The 23,965-nt window shown below is 38.0% G+C and overlaps 1 non-coding gene across 1 annotated transcript; it reads left to right on the forward strand.

The window, feature by feature from the left end:
• Positions 1–10,566: 10,566 nt before the first annotated feature.
• On the forward strand, positions 10,567–10,673 carry LOC141698873 (small nucleolar RNA R71). Its single transcript, XR_012565371.1, has one exon. It is a non-coding gene; the product is annotated as a small nucleolar RNA R71 (small nucleolar RNA).
• Positions 10,674–23,965: the final 13,292 nt, after the last annotated feature.

Genomic DNA, 23,965 nt, shown 5'->3' on the forward strand with positions numbered 1-23,965 from the left:
AGAAAGCTACAATATTGTTTGATAAGATTAACAACAGAATCAGTGTACGAAGCAATTACTCATCCAATTACAGGATTATCCAAGTTCAAGGTTCATTGATCTAACAAAGTCTGAGTATGCTAAGAGATTGAGAAGATTTCCAGATTTCCTAAAAAGAAGAATATTATAACACAAGGATTGCTATGTTGATGCTTCGGGGTTATTCTAAATTGAAAAAGGAAACTCGAGGTTGTCTGGTAGGGACTCATTATGATCGAGTTGTTAAAGTATTACATGTAGAGGTGTGATGTTAAAGACGCAAGATGTGATAAGTAAGATCTACCATAATGCTTAATTTGTGAAGGCATTTCAACGTACTTTCTAAAGTTATTATATGAAACAAGGAATATGATCGAACACGCTCGAAAGATGAATATAAGTGAAATGTGGATAGTGACCAATGGTATCGTTCTTGTCTTCAATATTACAGCGTATATCCCTTTTTGATTCCTAAATAAGTATGAACTTCTTTTCTTAAATAAACTCCTTGCTATGATATCGAAAAGGAGGATATGCATTCCTTCAAATTTAATTATTTCCCTCAATTTTTGCTTTCTGATTGGGACAAACAGTGTTATGGTGAGACACTTTGTCAGAGTGACGAGAGTCGGGTGGGACGCCACCTAATCATATGTTGTATGCCATATGGTACGAGAGACTGGCCATCTTAAGTACCAATGTGGTTGTCTCACTCTATCCAAATCCTTATTCTTCTTTTTTTCAACTAAATTTCATTGGACTTTGAATCCTTCTAATCATTTTGTTGTACTGTTTCTATGCAAGAGGTTTTCAAATAGAAATCAATGTATCCTGAATTAAGCGGATGAAGTTCCATCTACGTCTTATGCATGGGAAGGTAATAAGGGCACCTGACGAGGATTGCAAATCACTAGTCCCAGTGAAGAATCTATTAAGAATCAAGGGAATCTACTCCAATAAGGAATACGTTTTCGAGAACGAGACTATCGATTTACCTGTGAAATATGTTATTCAGAATACGACGTGATGATATGGATGATCAATGAATACCTTAAGCGTTTAAAGTATTAAAAGATGTGAGAGAAACTTAATTGTTATCTCTCAAGGTTTGTTGATAAGATGAATTACCCTGTTGAGTTGATAAGATTGTGACTGAAGGACTAGTAAGTCAAGAACGTGTAGTTGTTAATAAGTACCAATGGTGAAATTGAAATTCCTGGCAATAATTGTGTAAATTGATATCCTGGAAAATAAGAGGATTTGATATTATTCTAAGGAATGGATTAACTACTAAAGCGTGATGTCCAGACAGACCGTCGTGACGAAAAGATAACTCTAAGGATGCCAATGAGAAGGTGAGGAGATTCAGAAGATAAAAGAAGGTAACGAATTTGTTAATAATGATTACGGTAATGAAGATATGAGCATTAGTGATTACGGGATACATAAAAGTCAGAAGCAAACAAAATTTGAAGATTTAATAGCAATTAAGGAATTTCAAGATATGTTTTAGATGAGTTGTCAACATTTCTTCCCGATAGAAAAAGGAAGCTCGTGATTAATGTTAGGGCGAAATCACGCACTAATATTCGCGCAAGTATACGCGTTCGCAAGTAATATAGAATACTTTCTAGTTCGTTCCCTCAGAGACTCAGACTAAGTTATTGTCTAATTTAACTCACTCACCAATGTATGATTACTTCTCAATGTTAAGATAATAACACTTAAAATTGTTGATTAAATATTAACTATAATTAACTACTTAATTAACCACTTAACTAACACTGCAATTTATCAATAATAAAACACTCATGAGATCACAACTTCATTATTACTTCCTTCTATAGCCATAGTTATTACCTTTAGCATGTGACAGTGATGATATTAATCGAATAACACAAAACTGATAAAGCCAACTTTCATTGTACTAATACCATTCTACCAAACATCCACAATTAAGATAGAAATTGAATAGTCATCAATTATGTTGAGTTCCTATATGTCTACAGAAATTGACAACACAACGATTTAAGCACAAGTTACTCCTTTTGATTACATAGGACAAATAAAACTGTTAGAGTTACCCACTAATCATGCACAACGTACATGAACCTATGCTAGCATGGCAAGTTCTAAACCTCAAGATCCACTGTCGCTTCACAAGAGATTAACACCCTATCTTATATGTTCGCGACGCACATAAGACGAATACGCACAACCAATACTAGATATCATGCAATCATCACACACTAAAGTATTGAACAATTAACTAAAGAATTCCATAATAAATCCATTGCAACCCCATGATCACGATTAGCCCATAATAGAACTTATCGCCATCATGGGTTCATATGAAATCATGATAAACGAACACAAGAAAATAACAACTAAACTAATTATATTAAAACAGAGTACGTCACAAGAGTAAATAAGTCAAAGCAAGAAAACTAGCATCCAACGTTACAACGAAACAAGAATCACAAGAATATATGCTTCCTCTTCGTTGCTGTGTGCTAAATCGGTCTTCTTCCTTATCTCCTTCGCTTCTTGCAAAACACAATCTAAAACATAATCCCCTCTTAATACCCTGTGAAAAACGTCTCAAATCTACTTATATAATAGTCCCATAAAACTCAGATTACATAGAAGTTGGAAGCCAAACAGAAGTAGAAGTCTAAAATAATATATTATTTTCCCCGACCCTGCGCGGCCGCTCAGCATTTCTGCGCGGGCGCGCAAGGCTGCTGCGCGGCCGCTCAGCATAGCTGCGCGGGCGCGCAGGACCCTACTGGAAAATTTCCAGGTTTGCTCCGTTTCTTCGCCGTAATCTGCCCGTTCTTTTCCTCTCGCAATGGTGAACACATGCCAAGGCTTATTCTTGATGATTCCTCCTCCGAAATGCAACTAATACCCTGAAATGCATAAACACTAGAAAAACGCATCAAATACACAAAATACTTGATTTCAAGACACCAATTTAAGCCATTTTAAGACGTTCTAAGTGATATAAAATGTCACTTATCACACCCCCAAACTTAAATCGATGCTTGTCCTCAAGCGTCACAGACTCAAAACAAATAAAAATATGCATGAATGCAATCTATATGAAAATGCAACGATCCCCCTTACTACAATTAACCAATCAAATTGTCACGTCTCAACGAATGCAGTTAGACACTAAAGATCAAGAAACTCATGCAAACGGACATACCGCCAGAAACGTGGTGTGTGCAAATGCTTAACAGATATGCTTCGGAACTAGACCAATTACTATGACTAGACTTTCCTCAAGGCAATCCTACGATTATACAAAGAATAAAAATTCTAGGCACAAAGTGATATACAACACTACAAGAACTTTAGAGCTTACTACGAAATCGTGCTTTTATTTACAACGCAAATGCTTATTTGACCGTGCAGTGAGTGAGGTCCACAAAAGACTTATACAATGGTATCCATGTAACGAGCGTTAGGTTAGCGGATCCCAGACTCTAAAAGCCTTAGGTCACTAGGCACAAAGTCCCCTAAGAACTTAATAACTCGAATACCAAAGAGCCCACTCTTGATCAATTACGCAATTTTTTTTTTTTTTTAATTCTGAGCAAGTGCGTTTCGCTCCATCTTGCTCAACCCTAGACTACTCGCATAACATGCGAGCCGGCTACTAGCCATTTGACGCCTAGCCACAACTAGCAACAAATTCCATTTTTACTCCATTTTTTTTTCTTTTTTCATGCCTTTACCACTAAGAACCTATTATCAAATTCTAAGCATAATAAATAGATTATCCTCGAAAATAATCAGATCATAATAACAATTTAGTCCTTCAGCATTCTCTAAGACTTAGTGACAATACAAGTGCTTCTAGCATGCATATCAACCTACACAACTTAATATCACTTTAATGCTATCACTACACTCGCATCAATATCACAATTCAGTCGATAAATCATTGCAAAAGGGATCATGGTATATGCATGAGCTATATGATATGACAACAAATAAAGCTATAAAAAAAACTATATGGCAAAAATTATGCAACTATATGAACTAACTATCATGAATATACAACTATATGACACACACAAAATATTCCTTAACTACCACCCCCAAACTTAAAATCTTCACTGTCCCCAGTGAAGGTAGTAGAAAGGAACACAGGGTATACCTACTCGGAGTCATCATCATCATCACCCTCAGTGGGTGGAGTATCAGGCGGCGGGTATGCAGAGTCCTCACCAAAAACTGGCCACTGGATATCAGCTCCAAGGCCTCGAAAAGCAGTCCCTAACGCAAGGGTGAGCTCCTGAGCAAACCTGCTCTGCGTCTCATACATGGCATCCATCCGCCGTGAAAGCCTCCTATACTGGGCATCACCCATCCCAGCACCCTCCTGAACTCTCGAAGAACTAACCTCACCACGCCCTGGCCTGGCCATAGTAGCACCTCGTGCTGGACGCCCTCCTGGAAGACGATAACCCAGCCCATGCTCCTCAGGCTCACCACCGGTCCACTCCTGCATCCCATTCAGAGTGCCAGAATCTATAGGAGCTGCTGGCAACTGCAACTGCTCATGAGCCGGCCAGTTCACTCCTACTGCACGGTATAGCTTTGTAACCGTGGATGCATAAGGGATGTTCATATGCTTTGCTCCCCTCAAAAACTTCAGAATTCCTTGGTAGATAAACTCACCAAGGTCCACATAGTATTCCTCATTCAGAATTCCCCACAACAACTGTGCTCTCTCAACTGTGACCTCGTGTGCATGTGAAGAAGGCAATATATTAGCACATATAAATACGTTCCATGCACGGGCATACCTGTTCATGGCGATCGCCGGAAAGTGACGATACTCATTATTGGCTGGACTGCGGTTCCAAACTGTGCCCGGTCAACAGAGAGTCGCACATATCAAATCCAAGTCAAAATCCTCAGCAGTCTTTTCATTCCAATTCTCCTCCTCGGGCTTCCTCTCCCGCTGTCCAATCACTCGGCGAATCGCCGCAGGATGATAATCAACCGTCAGCCCCCGAACTACAGAAAACCCATTCTTTTCAGCCTTCGCGTTCGCGTAGAACTCGCGAATAACACTCATCGGTACTGCTTCGGGCGACTCACAAAAAGCTATCCACCCATTCTCTGCAATCATGGGCAACAACTCACCATCCCTCCCTGATGGTAAAAACCCCCTCTCCTTCAGAATCGGCTTCCCCAACAGCCTAGTATACTCCTCCTCCGCGGCTCTGTCAGTTAACCGAGGCCTCGCAGCAGTACCCCTTGATGAATCAGCAGTAGGAACTGTGCTGCTGCTGTCAATAGTGTGTGCTCTCTTGGGTGCCATTGATTTGTGAATAAAAGTGTGTAAGAACTGATTTTTGATGTTTATGAGAGGGTTTAAGTGTAGGAAGTTGTGGGAGATATGTAGGATAGGTGTATGTATATATAGGGTGTGGAGTAGGTTAAATTAGATTAGGAGTGGGGTTGAGCGATAAAATCATGGGGTAATGGGAAAAGAATTCGAGGGTTTATGGGCTGTAATGGGTTTTTGTGTTTTTTTTTTTTTTTCTGAACTGTTAAAAAAATTTCTGGAACTCGACCCCTGCGCGGCCGCTCAGCATTTCTGCGCGGGCGCGCAGCAAGCTGCGCGGGCGCGCAGAGGGTCTCTGGAAAAAAAATTTTCAGCCCCTGTTTTCTGATTTTTTTGTGTTTTTGGATAGGTTATTAACTTCTAAGGGTTCCTGTAACAACAATTCATGGGTTGCCTCCCACGCAGCGCTTCTTTTTCGTCATTAGCTTGACGTTCCGTTCCTTTTTCACGTAGTCAACAAAATGGCACTAACCACCTCTCGGTTTGCCATGTCCCCATAGTAGTGCTTCAACCGCTGACCGTTAACCTTGAATGCTTGGTCCGAATCATTCTCAAAAATTTCCACCGCTCCATGTGGAAACACAGTTTTGATAATAAAAGGTCCAGACCACCTTGATTTCAACTTCCCAGGAAAAAGTCGGAGCCGAGAGTTGAATAACAGAACTTGTTGCCCTGGCACAAACAACTTAGGATGTAGCTTCCTATCGTGCCACCTTTTCACCTTTTTCTTATACATTTTGTTATTCTCGTACGCTTGAAGTCGAAATTCATCAAGTTCATTAAGCTGAAGCATTCTTTTCTTACCAGCTGCATCTAAATCCAGGTTCAATTTTTTCAATGCCCAGTAGGCCTTATGCTCAAGCTCCGCCGGAAAGTGACATCCCTTACCGTACACCAACTGAAACGGTGACATCCCAAGTGGAGTTTTGTATGCTGTTCTATAAGCCCAAACAGCTTCATCGAGCTTTAAAGACCAATCCTTCCTTGATGGACAAACAACCTTCTCTAGAATGCGCTTTATCTCTCTGTTAGACACTTCCGCTTGACCATTTGTTTGCGGATGATAGGCAGTAGCTACTCGATGATTCACATTATAACGCTGCATCATAGAAGTGAACTTACGGTTGCAAAAATGCGATCCTTCATCACTTATGATTACCCGAGGTGTTCCAAACCTTGTGAAAATTTACTTATGAAGAAAATTTAGCACTGCCTTTGCATCATTTGTTGGTAAAGCTTTAACTTCGACCCATTTTGAGACATAATCGACTGCCAGCAAAATGTACTGATTATTGCAAGACGAGATAAAAGGCCCCATGAAATCGATTCCCCATACATCAAAGACCTCGACTTCAAGCATCACATTTAATGGCATCTCATCCTTCCTTGACAAATTTCCCACTCTTTGGCAACGATCACACCTTAAAACAAACTGATGAGCATCCTTGAACAAGGTGGGCCAGAAAAAACCTGCTTGCAGAATACGAGCTGCCGTTTTCTCACCTCCATAGTGTCCACCATAAACCGTGGAATGGCAGTCTCGTAATATCCCCTCCGTCTCACAGAACGGGATACATCTCCTGATGATCTGGTCAGCTCCCTGTCTAAACAAATATGGTTCATCCCACATATACCACTTCACCTCATGCAGAAACTTCTTCTTTTGCGCGGATGTCAAATTGGGAGGCATTATATTGCTGACAAGATAGTTTACAATATCTGCAAACCATGGTTCTTCCTCCTGAATTGCAAACAACTGCTCATCCGGAAAAGATTCATTGATTAACGTCCTATCTTGTGAAGTAGAATCGGGATTCTCCAACCTAGAGAGATGGTCAGCTACTTGATTCTCGGTACCTTTTCTATCTTTGATCTCTAACTCAAATTCCTGAAGTAAAAGCACCCAACGAATGAGTCTCGGCTTCTAATCCTTCTTAGAAACCAGATAGCGAATAGCTGCATGATCAGTGAATACTGTCACTTTCGTACCAAGCATATAAGATCGAAATTTCTCAAAGCCAAAGACTATAGCCAAAAGCTCCTTCTCAGTAGTGGTGTAGTTCAATTGGGCCCCATTTAAAGTCTTACTCGCATAGTAGACCACATGGAAGAGATTTTTCTTGCGCTGTCCCAGAACTGCACCTACCGCATAGTCACTCGCGTCACACATCATCTCAAACGGTTCTGTCCAATCTGGTGCTGTAATAACTGGTGCCGTGATCAAACTCTCCTTGAGAGTCTCGAATGCTGCCAAACATTCTTCATCAAATTTGAAAGGCACATCTTTCTCAAGTAAATTGCACAACGGCTTAGATATCTTTGAAAAGTCCTTGATGAATCGTCGATAAAAACCCGCATGACCGAGAAAACTACGGATTCCTTTCACTAAATTAGGTGGGGGAAGATTTTCAATGACTCCCACCTTGGCCTTGTCCACCTCCAGATCTTTGCTAGAGACCTTATGCCCAAGGATAATGCCTTCACGCACCATAAAATGACATTTCTCCCAATTAAGCACCAAATTAGTTTCCACGCATCTTTTGAGTACGGCGCGCAGATTATTCAAGCATTCATCATATGAGTGTCCAAAGACGGAGAAGTCATCCATGAACACTTCGACGTTATTTCCAATCATGTCAGAGAATATAGCCATCATACATCTCTGAAAGGTGGCCGGGGCGCCACATAACCCAAACGAAACTCTACGAAAAGCAAATGTGCCAAATGGACAAGTGAAGGTAGTCTTTTCCTGATCCTCTGGTGCAATACAAATCTGATTATACCCAGAATACCCATCCAGAAGACAAAAATACTCATGTCCCGCCAATCTGTCAAGCATTTGATCAATAAAAGGGAGAGGGAAGTGATCCTTTCTTGTGGCTTTGTTCAATTTTCTATAATCCATGCATACTCTCCATCCTGTAACTGTTCGAGTAGGGATGAGCTCATTCTTTTCATTTACGACCACAGTGATACCTCCCTTCTTAGGAACACATTGTACAGGGCTCACCCACGAGCTGTCAGAAATAGGATAAATGATGCCTGCATCTAGCCATTTCAGAATTTCTTTCTTCACCACCTCCTTCATGATTGGGTTCAGTCTTCGCTGCTGTTCCACAGTTGGCTTACTACCTTCTTCTAACAGAATTTTATGCATACAATATGAGGGACTTATCCCCTTGATGTCTGCTATAGTCCATCCTATAGCCGATTTGAATTCTCTCAAAATCCTTAAGAGCTTGTCTTCCTCAATACCTGAAAGGTCAGCTGAAATAATAATAGGTAACGTAGATGAATCACCTAAAAAGGCGTACCTCAAGTGTTCAGGTAATGGCTTGAGCTCTAAGGTAGGCGCTTCTTCTATTGATGGTTTGAGCTTCCCTTCAGCGTTCTTGAGGTTAGAAGTACCAAGAGATTCAAATGGTATATCTAGCTTTCGCTTCCAGGGAGAAGCGTTCAGATATTGTAATTGCTCGTTGCTATCTTCATCATCACTGTCAAATTCCCCCACTAAGGCCTTTTCCAATGCATCAGACATTAGCATGTGATCGAGTTCCGAAGTAACCGCAGAATCAATCACATCCACTTTTAAGCACTCCTCATCTTCTGTAGGGAATTTCATTGCCTTGAATACGTTGAAGGTCACATCCTGTTCTTGAACCCGTATAGTAAGTTCTCCTTTTTGCACATCTATCAAGGTACGGCCAGTTGCCAGGAAAGGCCTCCCCAAGATTATGGGAATCTTTTTATCTTCCTCAAAATCCAGAATAACAAAATCAGCAGGAAAGAAGAGCTTATCCACCTTGACGAGCACATCCTCAACTATGCCCCTTGGGTAAGTAATGGAACGGTCCGCCAATTATAGCGACATGTATGTGGGTTTTGGATCAGGTAGGTCCAGATTTTTAAAGATTGACAACGACATCAGATTAATGCTTGCTCCCAAATCACAAAGGCACTTGTCAAAAGTTAGATTGCCAATGGTGCAAGGAATGGTGAAGCTTCCTGGATCTTTCAGTTTTGGTGGTAACTTTTGTTGCAGAACCGCGCTGCATTCTTCCGTGAGAGCAACGGTTTCAAGGTCATCCAGTTTCACCTTCCTTGAAAGAATAGTCTTCATAAACTTCGCATAACTAGGCATTTGTTCCAGAGCCTCAGCGAAAGGTATATTGATGTGAAGTTTCTTGAACACCTCCAGAAACTTCCCGAACTGTTTATCCAGCTTTTGTTGCTGCAATCTCTTAGGAAAAGGTGGTGGAGGATAGAGCTGTTTCTCCCCTGTATTAGCCTCAGGCAGAGTGTGTTCAACAGTAGTCTTCCTTGGTTCCGCCGCTTTCTCCCTTTGCTTAGATTCTTCATCTCGAACTTCAGCTTCGACTTCTTTTGCCTTTTCAGCATCAGCTACTTTTCCAGACCTTAAGGTGATAGCCTTGACTTGCTCTTTAGCTTCCTTCCTGCCTGGTACTTCCGTGTCACTGGGAAGAGTGCCAGGTTGATGATTGAGCACTGCATTGGCTAATTGACCGATTTGATTTTCCAAGGTCTTGATAGAAACCGCCTGACTCTTGCACAACAGCTTAAGTTCCTCAAAATCAGCACTAGTAGGTGCAGCTGCACTTCCCTGTTGAGGATATGATTGTCTTGTAGCATACTGCTGTGGTTGCTGGAATCCAGGTGGGTTAAACTGTTTACTCACTCCTTGCTGATATGGTGGCTGAATTGCATTCTGATTATTTCCCCAGCTGAAATTTGGATGATTTCTGTTGTTAGGATGATAGGTCGCTGGCACAGGCTGCTGTTGTCGCTGATAATTATTCACAGACTGAACAGATTCGTTGACAAGAGAACACTGATCCGTAGCATGAGAACCTGCACAAAGCTCACAAACCATAGCTATTTGATTAACTCCATACGTAGCCAAATAATCAACCTTCATTGATAGCGCTTGGAGCTGGGCTGCAATAGCGGTGGCTGCATCAACTTCCAGAATACCTGCTACCTTGCCTGATGTCATCCTCTGAGTTGGGTTTTGATGCTCATTTGCAGCCATCGTCTCAATAAGATAGTACGCCTCAGTATAACTTTTAGCCCATAAGGCGCCTCCCGCTGCTGCATCGAGTATGGGCCGAGATTGAGCCCCCAAACCATTATAAAAACCAGTGATTACCATCCAATCCGGCATTCCATGATGTGGACATTTTCTCAACATTTCCTTGTAGCGTTCCCAAGCCTCGCACATAGATTCTGTAGGTTGCTGCGCAAACTGAGTAAGAGCACTCCTCATAGCAGCAGTCTTTGCCATTGGATAAAACTTCACCAGAAACTTTTGCGCAAGATCTTGCCACGTAGTGATTGACCCAGCTGGTTCAGAATGTAACCAGTCTTTAGCCTTATCCCTCAGTGAGAATGGGAAAAGCCTCAACTTGATAGCCTCATCAGTCACGCCATTATACTTAAAAGTACTACAGATCTCGACAAAATTCCTTATGTGCATGTTGGGGTCTTCAGTTGCCGCTCCTCCAAAAGAAACAGAATTCTGCACCATCTGAATAGTGCCCGGCTTGATTTCAAAGGTGTTAGCTTGAATAGCCGGATGAAGGATGCTTGACTGAATGTCATCAATTTTAGGCCGAGAAAAATCCATAAGAGCTGGATCAGCTTGAACAATATGATCTCCCATATTTACTGGTTCTTTCTGCTCAGTTCCTGAATCTGAATCCTCAAAATCTAACTTCTCCGGTGTATCAAGAACTTCGTCTTTCTCCTCAGCTGTATCTAAGGTCCTCTTGCGAGCACGAGAACGAGTTTGCATAAACGCACTAAAGTACCTGAAACACAACCGAAAAGAGTAATTAACTACTACGTCCTAATCACTGAGTCCTAATGACCAATGATGGTAAGTACATAAACTAAACAAATACGCCGAGTCCCCGGCAGCGGCGCCAAAAACTTGTTAGGGCGAAATCACGCACTAATATTCACGCAAGTATACGCGTTCGCAAGTAATATAGAATACTTTCTAGTTCGTTCCCTCAGAGACTCAGACTAAGTTATTGTCTAATTTAACTCACTCACCAATGTATAATTACTTCTCAATGTTAAGATAATAACACTTAAAATTGTTGATTAAATATTAACTATAATTAACTACTAAATTAACCACTTAACTAACACTGCAATTTATCAATAATAAAACACTCATGAGATCACAACTTCATTATTACTTCCTTCTATAGCCATAGTTATTACCTTTAGCATGTGACAGTGATGATATTAATCGAATAACACAAAACTGATAAAAGCCAACTTTCATTGTACTAATACCATTCTACCAAACATCCACAATTAAGATAGAAATTGAATAGTCATCAATTATGTTGAGTTCCTATATGTCTACAGAAATTGACAACACAACGATTTAAGCACAAGTTACTCCTTTTGATTACATAGGGCAAATAAAACTGTTAGAGTTACCCACTAATCATGCACAACGTACATGAACCTATGCTAGCATGGCAAGTTCTAAACCTCAAGATCCACTGTCGCTTCACAAGAGATTAACACCCTATCTTATATGTTCGCGACGCACATAAGACGAATACGCACAACCAATACTAGATATCATGCAATCATCACACACTAAAGTATTAAACAATTAACTAAAGAATTCAATAATAAATCCATTGCAACCCCATGATCACGATTAGCCCATAATAGAACTTATCGCCATCATGGGTTCATATGAAATCATGATAAACGAACACAAGAAAATAACAACTAAACTAATTATATTAAAACAGAGTACGTCACAAGAGTAAATAAGTCAAAGCAAGAAAACTAGCATCCAACGTTACAACGAAACAAGAATCACAAGAATATATGCTTCCTCTTCGTTGCTGTGTGCTAAATCGGTCTTCTTCCTTATCTCCTTCGCTTCTTACAAAACACAATCTAAAACATAATCCCCTCTTAATACCCTGTGAAAAACATCTCAAATCTACTTATATAATAGTCCCATAAAACTCAGATTACATAGAAGTTGGAAGCCAAACAGAAGTAGAAGTCTAAAATAATATATTATTTTCCCCGACCCTGCGCGGCCGCTCAGCATTTCTGCGCGGGCGCGCAGGACCCTACTGGAAAATTTCCAGGTTTGCTCCGTTTCTTCGCCGTAATCTGCCCGTTCTTTTCCTCTCACAATGGTGAACACATGCCAAGGCTTATTCTTGATGATTCCTCCTCCGAAATGCAACTAATACCCTGAAATGCATAAACACTAGAAAAACGCATCAAATACATAAAATACTTGATTTCAAGACACCAATTTAAGCCATTTTAAGACGTTCTAAGTGATATAAAATGCCACTTATCACAAGCCTATCTAATTCAATCACTTGCTTACCATTTACTATGCGTAGTTCTATGCAAATTATAAACTCCTTTCTAATTTCATTCACTCTGGCCAGAGATTCCTGAACTAGCATAAGTGGATCAGCCTTGAACATTCGCTTCCTTCACTGGAAGGGGTAGATCCTTTATTGATCATACACTATCTTCGTGTACAAATTCCTATACCCAGAAGAGCCCTAATAATTGTCCCTGGAGACTAAGAACCAAACCAAAGTATAGTTCAGTGTACACAAGATGACTATGATGACCTCAAGTCTAAGGATACTTGTACAACTATCACTATGTGAACAACTGCTGACACGTGAGTGAACTCCATCAGTTGTTCAGCTGTGCGAGTCATGTTCAGTGAACTTATTCTATAATAAGCACCTACATACTAGCTATAGTGTCACCACACAAATGTCTATGAGAACAGACATCCTTCATAATGAAGTAAGCATAGTATGTACCGATCTTTGCGGATTATTAATTACCAGTTAGTAATCCTATGACCAGGAACTATTTAAGTTTAGAGTTATCATCTTTTTAGGTCTCACTATTATGATCTCATCATAATCCATAAAAAGCTTTACTCTAAACTATGGTATATCTTATTTAAACACTTAAATAGATAAAGCCCGTAATAAAAACAAAATAATTCTTTATTAATATCAATGAAATCAAAACAGATTACAAAAAAGTTATTCCTAAATCCTAATACATGATTGGACTTAGGACATATTCCTTTCAATCTCCCACTTATACAAAAGCCAATCACTCTGGTATCTAATACCCATCTTGTCTTTATGACGATCAAAGTGACTTTCATAAAGTAGCTTTATGAGTGGGTCTGCTATGTTGTTATGTGTGTCAACTCTAATTCAATACAATATAAGAAATGTCACCGCGCTCCCACTAACCCTTTTGTAGACGCATGGTACATCTACGTTTTTCATAAAATCAAACTCTTTGATTGTCTCATCAAAACGAATGTTCCATCTTTTGAGAAGCCTGCTTTAAACCACATATGGTTCGCAGCAGCTTACACACTAGGTTTTCATTTCTTTTGGAAAGAAAACCATCTGGCCATCTGCCAGATTTCATAGTCGTAGTAAGCAGCATTCACAAGCAAAATCCGAACTGATTTTAACAGGGCTACAGGTAAAAAGTTTCATCAAAGTCAATCCATTACCTTTGTTTGAATCCTTTTGCCACAAGCCTGGCCTTATAGGTCTCCACCTGGCCATCTGCTATAATCTATCTTTTTTATACCGTATACATAGATTCCATTCTGGATTTCATGGTACTATGCCATTTCTCTGAGTCAACACTACTCATAGCCTCATTATAGGTCACAGGGTCATCATCATCAATGATCGACAACTCATTGTCATTCTCAATGACAAGGCCATATTACCTCTCAGGTTGGCGAGACACTCTCCCTGACCTATGAATGGGCTGTTCCACAAAAGGTTGTTCAGTCAGAACAGGTGTTTCCACTTGATCCGTAGTAGTTTGTGCTTCTTGAACTTCATCAAGTTCAATTTTGCTCCCACTGTTTCCTTCAAGGATAAACTCCTTTTCTAAGAAGGTAGCATGTCTGGAGACAAACACCCGATGATCGGTGTAAAAGTAATACCCTAAAGTCTCTTTAGGATATCCCACAAAACTACATTTTACGGATCGATATTCCAGCTTATCTGGGTCAACTTTCTTGACATAAGCTGGACATCCCCAAATCTTAACGTGTTTAAGACTCGGTTTCCTTTCTTTCCATATCTCATACGGAGTTTGAGGAACAGATTTGGAAAGCACCTTATTCAGTAAATATGCTGAGGTTTCCAATGCATAACCCCATAGGAATACTGGAAGATTTGCATAGCTCATCATGGACCGAACTATGTCTAACAAAGTTCGATATCTCCTTTCAGATACCAATCTGGAGGCGTCCACTGAGAGACTATAAAATTTACTTTGAGATAATCTAGAAACACTCCATTCAAGTATTCACCACCTCGATCTAATCGAAGAATTATAATACTATGTTTGGTTTATTTCTCCACTTCATACTTATACTCTTTGAACCTTTCAAAGGCCTCAGACTTGTGTTTCATCAAACACATATCCGAATCCAGATCTATCATCTATGAAAGTAATGAAGTATGAAAATCCACCCATGGCTTGCGTAGACATTGGTCCACATACATTTGTGTGTACCATTTCTAGAAAATCTGCAGCCCTCTCTCCATGTCCACTAAATGGAGACTGCAGTGCCACTATAAAGTGAGATTTTCATCATCCCTTTTCTTTTATTAGTTTGTTCAATCTGAAGTAAATTATGTCACATATATACAGACCATTATTTGAAGTACCACATCCATAAAGAATATTATCTCTAAGAATAGAACATTCATTATTCTCAATAATAAATGAAAATCCAGCCAAGTCTAACATGGGAATAATATTCCTCACAATCGAGGGAACAAAATAACAATTATTTCAAACAATAGTCTTGCCCGTAGGCATATGTAAATGAAATGATTCTACATCTTCAGCAGCAACTCTTGCTCCATTTCCATCAGTAGAATCACCTCCTCTTCCTCAAGAGTCCTACTTCTCCTTGGTCCCTGCAATAAATTGCAGATATGAGAACCACAGGCGGTATCTAATACCCAAGTAGAAATGACATATTCACTTCTATCATGAACATACCTGAATCAGAAGCGGTAGTCTCACTACCCTTCTTCTTCAATTCTGCAAGGTAAACCTTGCAGTTCCTCTTCCAGTGCCCCACCTTGTTACAGTGAAAGCAAACAACTTTGCTCTCGGGGTCTTCAGCTTTTGGTGGAACCGGCGTTTTCTCACCTACTTTCTTCTTCTTGGAAGAGTTCCTCTTCCTTTTCTTAGGATTGGAACCTTCACCAATTAGAAGAACATAACTCTTCTTAGGGGAAAATTCGATTCCGCAGTCTTCAACATGTTGTGGAGTTCAGGCAGGCTGACATCCAACTTATTCATGTGAAAGTTCACAACAAACTGCGAGAACGAACTCAGAAGTGATTGCAAGACCAAGTCTTGGCTCAGCTCCCCATCCATGGCAAAACCAAGTTGTCCAAGACGTTCAATCAAATTGATCATCTTAAGTACATGGTCATTCACAGATGATCCCTCAGACATCCTACAACCGAACAACTCCTTTGATATCTCATATCGAGCTGTCCTCCCTGCCACATCATATAACTCTTGTAGATGCATGAGGATAGTGTGAGCATCCATATGCTCATGTTGCTTCTGTAGCTCAATGTTCATGGAAGCTAGCATGATGCATTGAGCAACATTTGCATCATCTATCCACTTATGATACATAACATGTTCATCATTATGTGCATCACTAGCAGGTTCAGTAGGCTTAGGTGAGTCAATCACGTATTCCAGCTTCTCAATCCTGAGAACAATTCTCAAGTTTCGAAGCCAGTCAGCATAATTAGGACCAGTCAATTTGTGAGCATCTAGTATGCTCCTAAGTGATAGTGTAGAAGACATAACGTACAAAGTAAATCTGTAAATGATAAACACATAACAACACATAGCAAATATTCGATTTCATTTCAAAACATTATATGAATCGGGTCTTTATTCATAAGTGGCTCCCACTAGTTTTCCTAATTTATTCAACCCCCTACATGAAAAATTAAGCATTCATAATGCTAGTGGGAATAGGGATCCTACATTCCATTACACAACCCCGGCTGTGGCACGAAACGCCGTGTAATGTTCAATAGGCAGACAACTCTTGTCAATTACATCTTATGTTATTCCCTAATCAAACTTTAGCCTCTTGAATAATTGAGTCACGACTGTGGCATGACAAACTCAATATTCTAAGTCAAGTCTAACCCAACATTCCGTACAATTGAATTAGTCCCCAAAGGCCCACGGCTGTGGCACGTAACGACCTTTAGATTCTTATTCAATGTACACATCTCTATGTAATAGACAAGTATTTCTTATTTCGAAATCAAAGCCCTTGGCTGTGGCACGAAACGACAATGATTCAAAAATAAGAACTACTTTCTACCATGTTGGAAGGCTATGACCGACACAAGCCCGTTGTATCATTGGCCAATTACTACTTGATATTATTTAATTTTAGAGGGATTATATTACGTTACAATCATAATCATATTATAAAGAAATTCTTCCTTTTAAATTAAATATTTCAAATCAATAATCAATAATCAGATGATTCCCAGATCGGGTGGAGCATTGTCAAGAGGCGTCACTTAATAACCCTTTCTTACATATAGAAATCTGTTGTTGACAGAATCATCCTTTCTCTCATATTGAAAATTCATATTCAATTACGTGTTACATAAACACAAGAATCTCATGATTGTATTCATAATATTATTATTAAGGTTATGAAACAATTTCACTATACTAGGTTGTCTAACAAACGCCTTATGTTCATTCAAGTTCACCTAAATCTATCATCGCATGATAAACTAAGCATATATCACATATATAAACATGAATAAACATCAAGGTAGGCATGTTACATCATCTAGCACATTCGTCTAAGCATTATACATCTCTATGTATCACATGAAGCATTTAAAAGCAATTAAAACAGTCAAAAACAGCTTTAAAACACTTCATGGAAATATAAACAGTTCAAAACTTTTATATAAACTAAAATTGATCACTCCATTAGATCCGTCTCGGAAAAACGAATCCAACGGTATATTGCACGCCCAAAACGGAGTTACGAAACTCCCAGAAAATCAATTTTAAAATCAACAGAGGGCTGTAACGCATTACAGGAACGCGTTACAAGCCCTGTAACGCATTCCGGTGATGCGTTACACCCCTTTTAAGCCATTAAAGGGTGTAACGCATTCCGTGAATGCGCCACAGGTGTGTAACGCATTCCCGGAATGCGTTACACCCCTATATTTTTTTTTATTTTTTTTTTCTTTCTACAGCCGCCTGACAGATTTCTTCTCGGTTAGCGTGCCTGACATATGTGCTTCTCTTTCTTTCTCCGTACCACAGCAGACAAGCAGCAGTATGGATAATATATATATACTAACAATTAATATATATATATACTTATTTAATTACGAATTTAATTATAAAAACTTCAAAAATTCATAATAAAAAATCTATACATCATAAAATTATGAAAAAAATACCCAGACGATCTACAACACTTGTAGAACTCAGATCAACATTCAAAATTATTCTGAGAAACGATTTCTCATCAGGCAAAATTAATCCATGATATAACTTGTAAAAATCATAATTAATTCATACAAGCACATAAAATTCTGAAATTTTTAACACAGATCTATATGCATACAACCTATGCTCTGATGCCATTGTTGGATTTTAAACGCAGCGGGGCGTGGCAAAACACTTTTACACATACAAAATTCAAATAAAAGCATATAAATCGTGAATAAAAATTCGAGGGATCGAATCTAACCTTTAAAAATAATTCGGAGACAACGATCAGAGATCCTTAGCAGTTGCTCCTCAAGTGTGAAGCACTCCACCGGTATCCACCAAGAAAACGATGTTAAGGAGGTGGAGAGAATTGGGTTTTCCAAACTTTTTGGGTTTTCGGGTTCGATGTGGGTTAGAATAAAATAGGGTCTATAATAGTGTATTTATAGGCAAAATTTTCAGCTGAAATTTTCCCATAAATATTATTATTATTATCCCATTTATTATTCTCATTAATAATTAAAACACCTTTTAATCATTAATCCTTTTTCTAAACACTTTAGAAATAATTCTCTCTCTCGATTTAATTTTCAAAAATTAAATCCTTTAATTAATAATATTAAGAACTTTTCTTAATTAATTTATAATCAATTAAATCTCATTTAATCAATTATTAAATTTGCCAATTAATTATTTATTTCATAAATAAATAATTATTAGCCATTATTAATTAATTCCTCCACCATTAAATCATTCTCTTTTTATGGTGTGACCCTGTAGGTTCAATATTAAGCCGGTAGTAGAAATAAATAATAATAAAACTATTTTATCATTATTTATATAAATTCTCTAATTTATTAAATATGATTAATTAATTAATCAAATTTATTCTACATCGTGAGTGATGCTTCTCAACATATCGCGACTATCCGGATAATATGAATTCACTGCTTAGAATACCAAGAACCTGTCGGTGAATAGTTACCGTACAATAAACTCCTTCTACCCTACAATATCCCAATTAAATACAAGGCATGGATCTCGTGTCAAGCCTATCTAATTCAATCACTTGCTTACCATTTACTATGCGTAGTTCTATGCAAATTAGAAACTCCTTTCTAATTTCATTCACTCTGGCCAGAGATTCCTGAACTAGCATAAGTGGATCAGCCTTGAACATTCGCTTCCTTCACTGGAAGGGGTAGATCCTTTATTGATCATACACTATCTTCGTGTACAAATTCCTATACCCAGAAGAGCCCTAATAATTGTCCCTGGATACTAAGAACTAAACCAAAGTATAGTTCAGTGTACACAAGATGACTATGATGGCCTCAAGTCTAAGGATACTTGTACAACTATCACTATGTGAACAACTGCTGACACGTGAGTGAACTCCATCAGTTGTTCAGCTGTGCGAGTCATGTTCAGTGAACTTATTCTATAATAAGCACCTACATACTAGCTATAGTGTCACCACACAGATGTCTATGAGAACAGACATCCTTCATAATGAAGCAAGCATAGTATGTACCGATCTTTGCGGATTATTAATTACCAGTTAGTAATCCTATGACCAGGAACTATTTAAGTTTAGAGTTATCATCTTTTTAGGTCTCACTATTATGATCTCATCATAATCCATAAAAAGCTTTACTCTAAACTATGGTATATCTTATTTAAACACTTAAATAGATAAAGCCCGTAATAAAAACAAAATAAGTCTTTATTAATATCAATGAAATCAAAACAGATTACAAAAAAGTTATTCCTAAATCCTAATACATGATTGGACTTAGGACATATTCCTTTCAAGATCATCCTTACTTAAGGTGCAATCATGGCAAAACAAAAGAAACCACATTTCACAACTCACAAATCATCAAGTTTTTGAAACAACAAGTTATGCATTTTATAAAAGATATACACGACTTATTACCATGCATCAAGAAGCATTAATCAATATTAACACATTATTCCTACTGAAATTAAAGCTTACTAATAAAATCTTTCCAAATGATCAAAATCTTCCAACATTTCAAGAGAAATCCACATACATGCATAACTTCGAGTTTTGCAAACCAAAACAACATATTTTCTACATATATTCTATCATAAAATTGACATGCAAGCCTAGCATAAGCTATACCTAGATGATCACTTAACATGCAAAGAGTTTTATCAAATTTTCACTACAAGTTTCATGCCATTATGACATAAACATACAAAAATTGAACCAAGCAACAAGAATGATCTTAAGGACCATTCATTCGGCTCCCTTAAGGTCATGGCCGAATGAAATGGAAGGGAATGGCCATTTAACATCAAGAGTTTCTTTCTCAAGACTTGGCACTTCACCATTCCTTGTAGTTCTCTCAAAAACAACCTTAAATCCATAAAAATCAAGGTTGTACTTTGAGTTTCAACTAAAACCTTAACATGCAACTTTAAAACTTAAACTTTTTACTCAAAACTCCTTGGAATATATGTGATCATGGTATGGGAAGTAACATTTACTTGTGTAGAAGGTGGAAACTTTGTGGAGGAATGAAGAAAATGGGGAGGGGGTTTGTTTCGGCTGAAAAACCGAGAGAGGAAGAGGGAGGGCCGAGAGTGAGAGAGAGGAGGGAGGAGGGAGGGAAGAAAGAGTGTGGTGGTGAGTGGAGTATGAAATGATCATGGCACTTGATTGTTTTATGGTTTTTGATTTGACAAATATGAGTGGGAATGAGAATTGACAGGACTATCCCTCCACTTATACTTGGTTCATTTTGCATGCAAGGGTAAATAAGGAATTTGGCTAGAAAAATAAGAGTTAGTGGGGTTGGAATTATCTCTTTAGCCCTTTGAATTGAATAGAAAAGGATTTGCATGCAAGGACAACCATGTAATTTGCTAATTATGACAACTAACATTTATAAAGATTTATTTTTATAAAATAAAATACAAGTTCAAAAATTATAAAATTTATACCATAAAATAACTTGGATTTTTAGAAATTTTATAAAACCACTTTTGAAATTTGTGAACAAAATAACTTTTAAAAAGATATTTATTCAAGGTTTAAAATATTCCTTATAAATCAAAAATAAAATAAATAAATAAACTTTTGCTTTGAAAAATCATATACCACATAACGAAAATTTAAGACGCAGAAATTCTCATTCACACAAACATACAATAGTTGAATATATTGGCATTCGTCTTTAAAATTGCACCAAATTTACAAATAATATTACACGAAAATACCGGTTGTTACAGTTAGGGGTGTAGAATTGGGATTGAGCCATTGTTTTGATGAGTGTTGGAGTTTTGGATGAAAAGGTTTGAGAAGATTAAGAGTTGTGTATGAGAAAGCAGTGAGTTATTTTGGAAGTGGAGGGTATGTATTTATAGAAGAAGAGATAGAAACTGAAAAAACTCTTTGATTAACCATGTAATAATTAAACACAACATGCATAAATATTAGATATAATTGATGATATCTGGACAGAAACTATCAGAAGTTCTTATCAGGACTTATATTAGTATTAACTAAAGAGTGACGTCATCGGTACTTATATCAGTACTTGATGATCAGCAGATGATGTCATCAGGATTTGTCACTTCAGTAGATATTCGAGGAGAAAAAGGAAGGCAGGAATTCAAGGATGTGAAGGACTTTATCTCAGAAGCAATCATACATGGATAGGCTTCCTTATTGAAATAGAATATACTTCCTTATTTGATTTTGTAACTGTGCTCTATATAAAGCACAAATTAGGTTCATGTTATAAGCATTGCGAACATTGTTATATCATTCGCATAACCTAGCAACACTCAAAGATATTTGTTCATCCTTTTGAGAGAGTACGTTTATAATTAGTTTTTATCTGTTAATATTAAAATTGTTGATTCTGTTGAAGCTTTGTCAAATTATTTGCATAAACTATATTCACCCCCCTCTACAATTGATTACGGACCTAACAATTGGTATCAGAGCTTGCTGTTGACATACAAACAGTTTAAGATCTAAAAATCAATTTTTAATGGTAGACAATGAAGCACCACAGAATCCACAACCACCACCCCCAGCCACATCACAGATTGGAAGCAACATGAGTAGGTATGAAGCCATCAAGGTGCCAATCCTGAAGATACATGAATATCCAATCTGGAAAGTCAGGATGACTATGTGCTTGGAAGCCATAGATCCTGAATATCTAAGCAGGATTTATGACAGTCTTCATAAACCAATGAAGGTAGCTATTTTTTGTTGCAAGACAACCAGAAAAGATGGTTGACAAAGAAAGGAAGGACTACACTCCTGAAGTTCTTTCATCTATTATGAAGGATCCTAAAGTCAGACACATCTTACACATCTGTCTTGATAGTGTTATGTCCAATGGTTTTATTGGATGTAAGACAACAAAAGAGATATGGGATGCTTTAGAAGTAAGGTGTCAAGGCACAACTGCTATCAAGAAGAACAGGAGGACAGTACTTACTCAAGAATATGAGCACTTTGACTTAAGAGATAATGAGTCCTTAATTGAGATCTATGACATATTTCAGAAGTTGTTGAATGACTTGTCTCTAGTCAAAAAGGAGTATGATTTAGAGGACTCAAACTTGAAGTTTCTACTTGCTCTCCCTGAAAAGTGGGACTTTATGGTCACATCAATAAGGGATAACTATCAACTTGATGACACACCTCTAGATGAGATCTTGGAATACTAAAAACTCATGAACTAGATATGGAGCAAAGAAGCAAGAGAAAAGGATCCAGGTATAGACCAGTTGCACTCAAGGTTGAAGAGAAGCCAAAAGAGAAAGCTAGGAGAAAAGGCTACTCTTAAGGAAAAGCTATGATTGCAAAGTTAGATACTGAATCATCAAACTCTGATGATGACTCAAATACTGATAATGAATCAGATACTGACAGTGATCATGACAACAATGAAGACATGGAATAAATGGCTACTCTACTGGTTAAAAGCTTCAAGAAGATGGTTTACAAGAACTTCAAGAAAGGGAGAAGATTTTCCAGAAAAGGTTCCAGTTTGTTGAATGACTTGTCTCTAATCGACAATGAGTATGATTTAGAGGACTCAAACTTGAAGTTTCTACTTGCTCTCCCTGAAAAGTGGAACTTTAAGGTCACATCAATAAGGGATAACTATCAACTTGATGACACACCTCTAGATGAGATCTTGGAATACTGAAAACTCATGAACTAGAGATGGAGCAAAGAAGCAAGAGAAAAAGATCCAAGTATAGACCAGTTGCACTCAAGGTTGAAGAGAAGCCAAAAGAGAAAGCTAGTACTCTAAAGGAAAAGCTATGATTGCAAAGTTAGATATTGAATCATCAAACTCTGATGATGAATCAAATATTGATAATGAATCAGATACTGACAGTGATCATGACAACAATGAAGACATGAAATAAATGGCTGCTCTACTGGTTAAAAGCTTCAAGAAAATGGTTTACAAGAACTTAAGAAAAGGAGAAGATTTTCCAGAAAATGTTCCAGTTCCTCAAACTCTGATAAGAGGAACAACTGAAGAAGTACTGATTGAAAGGAATCAAAATCTGGAAAACTTGACAAGTCAAAGGAAAGATGCTACAAGTGTGATGGAATTGGACACTTTGCAGCTGACTGCAGAAAACCCAAAGCTGAGAAGAAACAAGCCTTGATCTCAAAGAAGAAAAACTGGGATGATACATCAGATTCAGATGATGAGGTCAATTATGCTCTCATGGAAAATGCTGATACTAAGGCTAACAATGCCGAATTAAAGGTACCTCAGACTACCCTTGCTTTTGATACTGATGATATATGTGATTAAAATTGTTTCTTAAATCTTTGCATGTTAGTTATATGGATCAAACCTTAGAGAATAATAGAATCAAGAGTGAAAACTCTGAGTTAAAGAAAAGGAATGATCACCTAGAAATTGAGTTGCTTTCCATGCTAGA

Source organism: Apium graveolens, chromosome 11 (genome assembly GCF_009905375.1).
Source record: "Apium graveolens cultivar Ventura chromosome 11, ASM990537v1, whole genome shotgun sequence".
NCBI classification, from domain to species: domain Eukaryota; kingdom Viridiplantae; phylum Streptophyta; class Magnoliopsida; order Apiales; family Apiaceae; genus Apium; species Apium graveolens.